This window comes from Coffea arabica, chromosome 5c (assembly GCF_036785885.1).
Source record: "Coffea arabica cultivar ET-39 chromosome 5c, Coffea Arabica ET-39 HiFi, whole genome shotgun sequence".
Lineage (NCBI taxonomy): Eukaryota > Viridiplantae > Streptophyta > Magnoliopsida > Gentianales > Rubiaceae > Coffea > Coffea arabica.
Window position 1 is genome coordinate 41,950,550 of NC_092319.1, and position 8,528 is coordinate 41,959,077.

Genomic DNA, 8,528 nt, shown 5'->3' on the forward strand with positions numbered 1-8,528 from the left:
GGTTTGGGTTGGATAAAATGGGTAATGGGTATAAGTGAGTCAACCCATTTATACCAATTTAATTAGATGGGTATAAATGGGTAAGTCAAAAAATGAATTGGGTAATCCAATTACCCATTTATAACCCATTTATTTTAGCCTTTTGTAAATTCATTTAAATTCATTTTTGCAAACTAAGTTATCAATTTATATCATTTTTTGCACCCATCATTAGTTTTAAATATTTATTTATAATACTCAATAAACCTAATTATCAATTTTTTTTCCATCTGTACTCTATGTTGCAAAATTACATACTATTTAATAATTAAACAATAAGAATATAAAAATTTGAATTAAGTACTATAAAAGTTAACATAAAAACTTGATCCAAAAATTTTGAACCTCTAACATTTTTTCATATGTAAATTTAAATTTTCATTTTGGAAAAGTAAGAAAAGAGGCTAAAACTTTTCAAAAATTGGTAATACTGAAAAATGAGCAAATTAACAAACTAAGAGAAAATAAAAGGATAAGATAAAACCAACAAATAATAATAATAATGAAACTAATGTAGTTAACATCATGACAAAATGAAAAATTTGAGAAAAAAATGGGTGGGGGGAAGAGAGGAGGTTTTGGGGAAGACAATTCTAAATGGGTTAATTGGGTTTGATGGATTACCCAATAATACTCATTTATTAAATAGGTATTATTGGGTAATCCATTTATACCCATATGTAAAATTTTAAGATACCCATACCTATCTATTCATGGACGGGTATGGGTAAATTTAATAAAATGGGTTTGTTTGATAGCTATTACCCAAACCTTAGGACAAATAAGATTCACTTTTGCTTAGCGTCTTCCAATATGAATTCCTTCCTTGAAACTAAGAGAAATGGTTATCATCTCTAACATAGACAAATAAGATTTCAATTTGCAAATTCGTTGAACATCCAGGCAATTTAAGGTTAACTCTTGGAAAAAAGAGAAATGGATATTATCTGTGACGTGTTCATTATGATGTGAGCTATACGTCATCACATTTTAGTGTTGATTTCCTGAACTCATCCATAAGAAATTAAATGAAGCACAGCCTGGAAAGAAAGTCAAGTTATAAGTTAGGCTAAGCATGAATCTCTTGGTTCCTTAAATAAATGGAGCCATAATTACCAAAAGGCTAAGCATGTAATCTCTTACATGATTTTGAAGAATATTTTAGAATAAATCTTATATATACCAACAGTATATGTACTATTATAATTGGATGCATAACACATGAGCAAAATTTGGAATTCAAATTTAAATTCAAATGAGTTATCATGCATCCAATGATGATAATGTATACACTGTCAGCATATAAAAAGATTAATCCAATATTTTATCGGATGTAAACTAATTGATGATTTTCACATTAGTTTGAAATGTTGGATGCAAGCAAATATAAACGTTAGAAGAGATTAGAGTTTGCAAAGTAAACGTAAAGTCCATTGACATAATTTATGACCAATTGATTATGGACTCCAGTAACTGCATTAATTGAAATAATCTTTGTGCAAAGTGGACAAAAGGCTGTTAAATTTTTTCAAAATCTCTTTTTCTATATAATTTTTTGTGTTAATTGACCTACTAAACTCCTAAAAGTGGTCAATTGGGACATTTCCACTTTTTTTTTTTTATCGTAATATATGGAGTCATGGCACATGAGCAGCACACTACATTTGTCAACGTATTTTTGTCATTTCATAAAGTGAAAAATATTATAGAGGGTTAAATGAGACCTTAGAAAATATTAATGACCGTGGAAGCACTCTTTTGGAAATAAAAATAACCATACCATTTAAAAAAAAAAAGGTGGTCTAAATTGTAATGTTTGATGTGTGTTTCGAAGAAAGGATGATGAGAGCAGAATTCCTGCAATTTAGCACCTTCTTCTCTACTCTAACCATTCCCTCTTGGTCGAACAAGTATAGTACGTTGATCCAAGTTTTTGATGCCTGAGTTTGGAACTTCCTGATTTGTTGTCGGGATAGATGCATGATCCCTCTCCAATCCACTTTCTCCAAAAATTTGAACAGTGAAGCACCTAGCTCTAACGAGAAAGTTATGTTCCTGCAGCAAGTTATATTCCACAAATTTCTGCCAGTCATCTCCCAAAGGCACCACCATCGTCAGTCTTAGCTACTTTAACAGACCAACAGTTTCCATACGGATTCTCAAGGATTATTCTTTTAGAACATCCCTGTCAAATTGTTGAGGAATTTTCTGCAACAGATAGCGAAACAGAACAAATCAAGAAAACTAGTTTGGAAATTTTTTTATCATCAATCATTAGCATGAATAGCCAATTTTTTGGTGATTCAAATATTGTAACATTGCACCTTTGATTTTTCTTCTCTCTCTCTCTCTCTCTTGTAGGGTGCTATGTCACCATTTATTTATTCTTCATAACCAAGAAGGGAAAACACTTTCTTCCGTAGGAACATTAAGGAGAAGAACACAGATATTGCACACAGACATTGCACGTAGGACCATTAATGGCAGCAGTAGCATGAATTTATTAAAACCGAAACAATTAATACTAGCCGTTCTATAATTTGTGTGGTTGTTTTACTGCTAATTACTTTCCCATTAACTAGATTTAAGTGTGAATATATCTACTTGCCTTTGGACATTCTTGGATAGCTCGTATTACATGACATTTCAAAGTTTCTAGGCATTTAGCAGCCATCGAATAAATGAATTTTTTTTCATTGTATTATGTTTTTAATTGTTTGGTTTTCAATTTGCAAATTATTTCACCACCTTGGCATTTTTAAGGTGGCTAACTCTTGGAATAAAGAAAATTTGTTTGTTGTTATTTGTAATGGCTCCATATAATTAATGTAAGCTATATGGCATTATTGATTTGGTTCTGATTTACTCCACTCATTCGTGGAGAAATAAATGAGCACTAGCAACAAATTTAATTTGTCATAGAATAAATGCATGAAGCAATTTTATAAAATAAAAAAAAAAAGGTTTTTCTAATGGGAGCCCAAATGAGCATCCGTTAACACACCAAAATTCTACCTAACCTATCACGTATATGCACACATTAATCATTACTATTATTAATACATTTTTCCAATTAATCTTACCTTATGAAAATCTAACAGTTGAAATATATTTTAACTAGTGTCCAATAAACATCTGTCAGATAGACCTTTAAAAAAATGCATGGAGCAATAGTTATAAAAGGCTAAACTCCCAATGTTCTTGTACCTATACATGATTTCCGACTGTATTCATCGCATTTAAACTAATTAATGCTTCTCATACTAGCACATGAGGTCTTTGGATTTTAGCAAATTCAGGAGACTTTGCAAGTATTTCAATGATAAAGTTCATTATCATAGCCACAAGTCAAAAGGAGTTAAGGAGCTGCATCAATTGGCATAAAGCCATAAATTGCAAAGTGATAACGATTGAACAGAAAGCTCCTCAAGTCAAGGCTATGGAAGAGCTTCAATAGCCAGAATTTCTTCAACTTCTAACTTGGGAAGCTCCAATTCCATCTTATTCCTAGAATCTTAATTAAGCAATGACGGAGGAGAAAAGGAATAAGGGCCAGCAAAAAATTGATAAGGTGAAGATGCAGAATGAGCAAAGTCTACAAGTAACGTTTTCTAAACGTCATACATACTGGCATTCTCAAGAAGGTCAGCAAAATTTGTTACCTTATTGTTTCAGAAGTCGCCTTAGTGATTTTCTCTCCCGGAGAAAAAGTTTATTCTTTTGGCAGCTCAAGTATTGACGGTCCCTGGTTGCCTAAATTTACACAAAAAAATAGAGTGGCATTTAAAAGGGTCATCAAACATCCCTAATTTAGTCCTGGCATTAAGAGTTTTTATATTATGTGAGCTTATAAGTCATGAATAGTCAATCTTTCTTTCGGTGATTCAAATCTTGTAACATGACATTTTTTTTTAAATTTTCTTTATAAGTCGTGCTATGTCACCATTTATTTATTTATTTTTCTTGAAAATCGAGAATGGAAAAACACTCCCTTCCTTAGGACCGCTAAAGAGAAGCACACAAATATTGCACGTGCTGATTTTTTGCGAACTAAAACTTATTCTATCTGACGAGTAAGACCATTTTGATATAAAAAAAAAAAAAGTGCAAAAATGAAATGGCGATGGTGGCTTGGATCTATTAAAATCGAACCAATGAATACCAGGCCATTTATAATTTGAGTCATTTTTTTACTATTAAATTAACTACTTTCCTAAAATCTATTTAAGTGGAATATCTACTTGCCTTTGTACATTCTTGGATACATGTCATTTCAAAGTTTCTAGGCATTTAGCAGCCACATGTCCTAAGGACTCTAGGAGCTGCATTAATTGGTTGACTCTAACAATTGCAAACTGATAACGATTGAACAGAAAGCTCCTCAAGTCAAGGCTATCTTCTAACTTCTTGAACTTCTTGAATTTGAAGCCGGAATTTCGATTCCGTACATTCTCTGGCTTAGGAAGCTTCAGTTCCCTTTATTCCTATAATCTTGATTAAGCAATGGAGCAGGAGAAAAAGACTAGGGGCCGCCAAAGGATTGATACAGTGAAGATGCAGAGCGAACAAAATCTACAAGTAACATTTTCCAAATGCAGTACTGACATTCTCAAAAAGGCTAGCAAAATCTGTTGCCTTACCAGTTCAGTAGTCACCTTAGAGAATTTCTCCTCAGGAGAAAAAGCTTATTCATTTGGTAGCCCAAGTATTGACGTTTTTTGATTGTCTAAAATTATCCCAAAAAAAGAATTACAAAAAAAAAGGGGACTATCATATAGACCTTGAATTCATTAATTTTAATCATTTAACGGGGTCATCAAACATCCCTAAGTTAATCCTAGCATTAAGAGTTTATATATTTTGTGAACATATTAAGTCGTGAGTAGCCAATCTTTTGGTGATTCAAATCTTGTAACATGACATCTTTGATTTTTTTTTCCCTTTTTTCTTTTTTATTTGCAGCGTGCTATGTCACCATTTATTTATTTATTTTTTCTTGAAACCGAGAAGGGAAAAATACTCCCTTCCATAGTACCACTAAGGAGAAGCACACAGATGTTGCACGTGCTGGTTTTTTGTAAACCAAAACTTATTTGGTGACTTGTTTTTACCTTTTTTTTTTGTCACAATCATAATATTTGTATAATCTACTCTAACGTAGTCTAAGAGGAGGGGGAGTCGATAGATTTTTTCCGTCGGAGCAAACCACAATTAAGTGGCAAGGTAGGAGGCAAAGTTGAACCCTTGACCTCCCACTCCCACTCCCACAAAGACTTAAATGTCTCGATGGTACCAAGTTTTTACCCCATTTGGCTTTTTCAAGAGGTCACGGTCAGATCATCTAACAATTAAGACCATTTTGATATAATAAATGCAAAAATGAAAAGGCAATGGTGGCGTGGATCTATTAAAATCGAAACAATTAATACTAGCAGTTCTATAATTTGAGTTATTGTTTTACTATTATTCTCTCTATCTCACTTCAATAGTCTTAATTTTTTTCCATACAGTTTAAAAAATTAATTAACATTACTGGAAGAGGAATCTAGTATACTATTTTTTAAAAATACTCTTACATTATATATTAGTAGTATACTAATCATTGTACCTTTACATTAATTGCAACAATAATATTGATAAAAAAATTGTACCATTCAAGACATGAATTAAAGGAATTAATGAATAAGGTAGATAATATTCATTGATAACAAAGTACTATTGTTGTGTTTCTTTTGACGCAATTTCAAAATGTGCTTCCCTTTGTCTGATTTCATAATGATCACATTTTGTATTCAGTCAGAGTATTGGAATTCTACTTCAAATATACTTTCAATTGCCTTATATTCTCCTTTGAAAAAACATATAATTTTGGCAGAGTTTCTGGTAAGGAATATGCCTGCTTAAACCATAACTGAAATAGTATACACATTACAGACAAGCTGGTTAAAAAGATACGATATTAAATTGTTTCCAAATTTAGATAATTGCAGTGATTATATTTTTCCTTGTTAAGATACAGAAACGGCATACATTGTTACAACATCAGTAGGTATATTAAGCAAAACTATGGGAAAGAAATGGGCATCCCAAATCAATTCCAACCGAATATTGAAAATAAGAAGTTCAACAACAAAATACGTTAGGCTGTCTGAAAGCTAGAAAAAACTATCCCTGAGCAATTACAATAATCAGGTCCATTCATATTCCTAGCATTGTTACTATTGTAGATGCTATTTCATGCACAAATAACACCTGTATAGACTCAAAGGTTTGGTACTTTTTTTTCTGTTTCAAAGGGTTGGTACTTAATAACTATTAATGTGGAGAAATAAAGTTCTGAAATACACCAGTATATCAGTTTTTTAAGGTAAAAGCAGATAACTTCATCACTGAAGATATTGGTGAGAAAACAAAATCTATGCTTCCCACAAGGTCATTAGGTCGACAAAAAGACGTACGAAACACATATTCTCAGTAGTTATTGGTGATTACTGATTAGCAATCCCTTATAACGTTTGGCAACTTTGCCAAATCTAATGATAGTTCCATAAAGCCAGACAATAAAGACTTTTGGCTTCTGATGATATTCTTGATTCAGTTCGAGGAAAGTTGATCTTTACCAGTTTCGAAGGACGGACTCCTTTTCAGTCCCTTAACGAGTGAAAATTTTCCATATACTAGTTGGAGTAGGGGCCTCCCGCAACGCAGGCTATATAAGCTCTGAATATTGATTTGTTTTATTGAATGAATAAACCAACAAATGAACAGTTCATGCTGAACAGAAAAAGTTACCTACAAAGGTTTTAGAAAATTTGAGGTCATTAAAGATTCTAGATAGTAAAAATAAGATTGATATAAATATGGCGTATCCAACCAAGAACATAAAGTAACTATACATGCAGTCAACAACAAAAGATTAGTTGGAATCATTCATATGTACTAAACTTATATATATATTTATATATATATATATATATATATATGTATTTACATACATTAAATTGTGACATAGGCTTGTGATGTTTACTCTTTCTTTTTTTTTTTTGTTTATTTCCTATAGTGTCTACAGACCAAATTAATAAACAAGAACTTCAATTCTGTTTTTGTTGGGTTATAAATTAAAGAAGTATACAAGAGCAAAAATCAACTGTTTTTATTCTGATTTCTGAGTGCAACTTGGAAAATGTGGGTCATCTAAGCGTTGAATGCTTAATTCTGTTTTGATGGGTAAAAGGATGGTTATTTTCTTTTTGCAGTTATCCTGAGGTCCAATGTTCTTTGATTTTGAGTCATGTTATTTGGTATGAAGCATTATAGATTGCCAATTCTTGTAGAACATGCAGAAGGCAGAAGAGGGTGGATGCTAAGCAGTATCAGGCGTTATCTCGTTAAAAACTAGCAAACAAAAATTACTTTCAAAGCTGCAAAATTTTGACGGATATGTATTAGTTTTACAGTTTAACCATGAACAGTAATAGAGGGAGAGAAAGAAAAAGCTTGATACAACAAGAAAAACAGACGTTAACTATGCATATGCGTATAAAAAATTGGCTTGACTGTTCTCCACCAAATTCATTTGTAAGAACAAAATAGTCCAAAGTTTCCATCCTAGCTCTGTGTGTCTGTTTGTACATATGTATATGTATACACACATATATGGAAGTTATATACATGTGTGTGTATATATATGTACGTATGTATATGTGTGTGTGTATATAAATAATTTAACTTCTGATGTATGTAGACTTGAGTCAAAATTCCCCACATTAAAGGTTATATCTAACGTATTTAATTAGAAGGCAAATGGTTTTTTTTTTTTTTTTTGGGTGGTTGGATGAAATGCATATTTTGGTCTAATCCTCGGCCCTATAATTACAATTAAACCACATCAAGAAACATGACACAGATTGACGTTAGGTAATTATTGACGAGAAGCTTTAGTTGGCCAATATAGATAAATTGAAGATTTGGCCAAAAAAAAAAAAGCGAAATCTTTAAGTATGGGGAAAAAACAAAGAGAAATCTAAGACAACTCTCCCATGGGCCTGTAAATTATATTTCATACGTTTGTTTTGCCTTTTACAGCTTTCTGCCTGCAAAATTCCTCTCCCATTATGGAAAACTTTTATTGTCGTATCCCTAGTACAGTTTTCATGGAGATGCTACTTTCCGCTTACAAAACAGCACACATTTTTGGTATCTTTCTTCCTTTGAAACCTCATTTTTTGTCCCTTTGCTTCCCAATTCTCTCCGCTCCAATTCAATATTTCACGTGTATTGTAAAGGGCAACAAGATTTTCATACCATTCATCAGCCCTTTCTCCTTTTTAGTCCAGAAACGGCTAAATTGTAGTCTTTGGTAAAACGTGAACTGTTTATCGCATCATCATATATAGAAGTTGAACAAAGAGACGTGAAAACCCACTGTGTAGTTTCACCAAAACAAAAATCTATATATATATGAGCGACTTCTTCCTGGACTGGTAGGA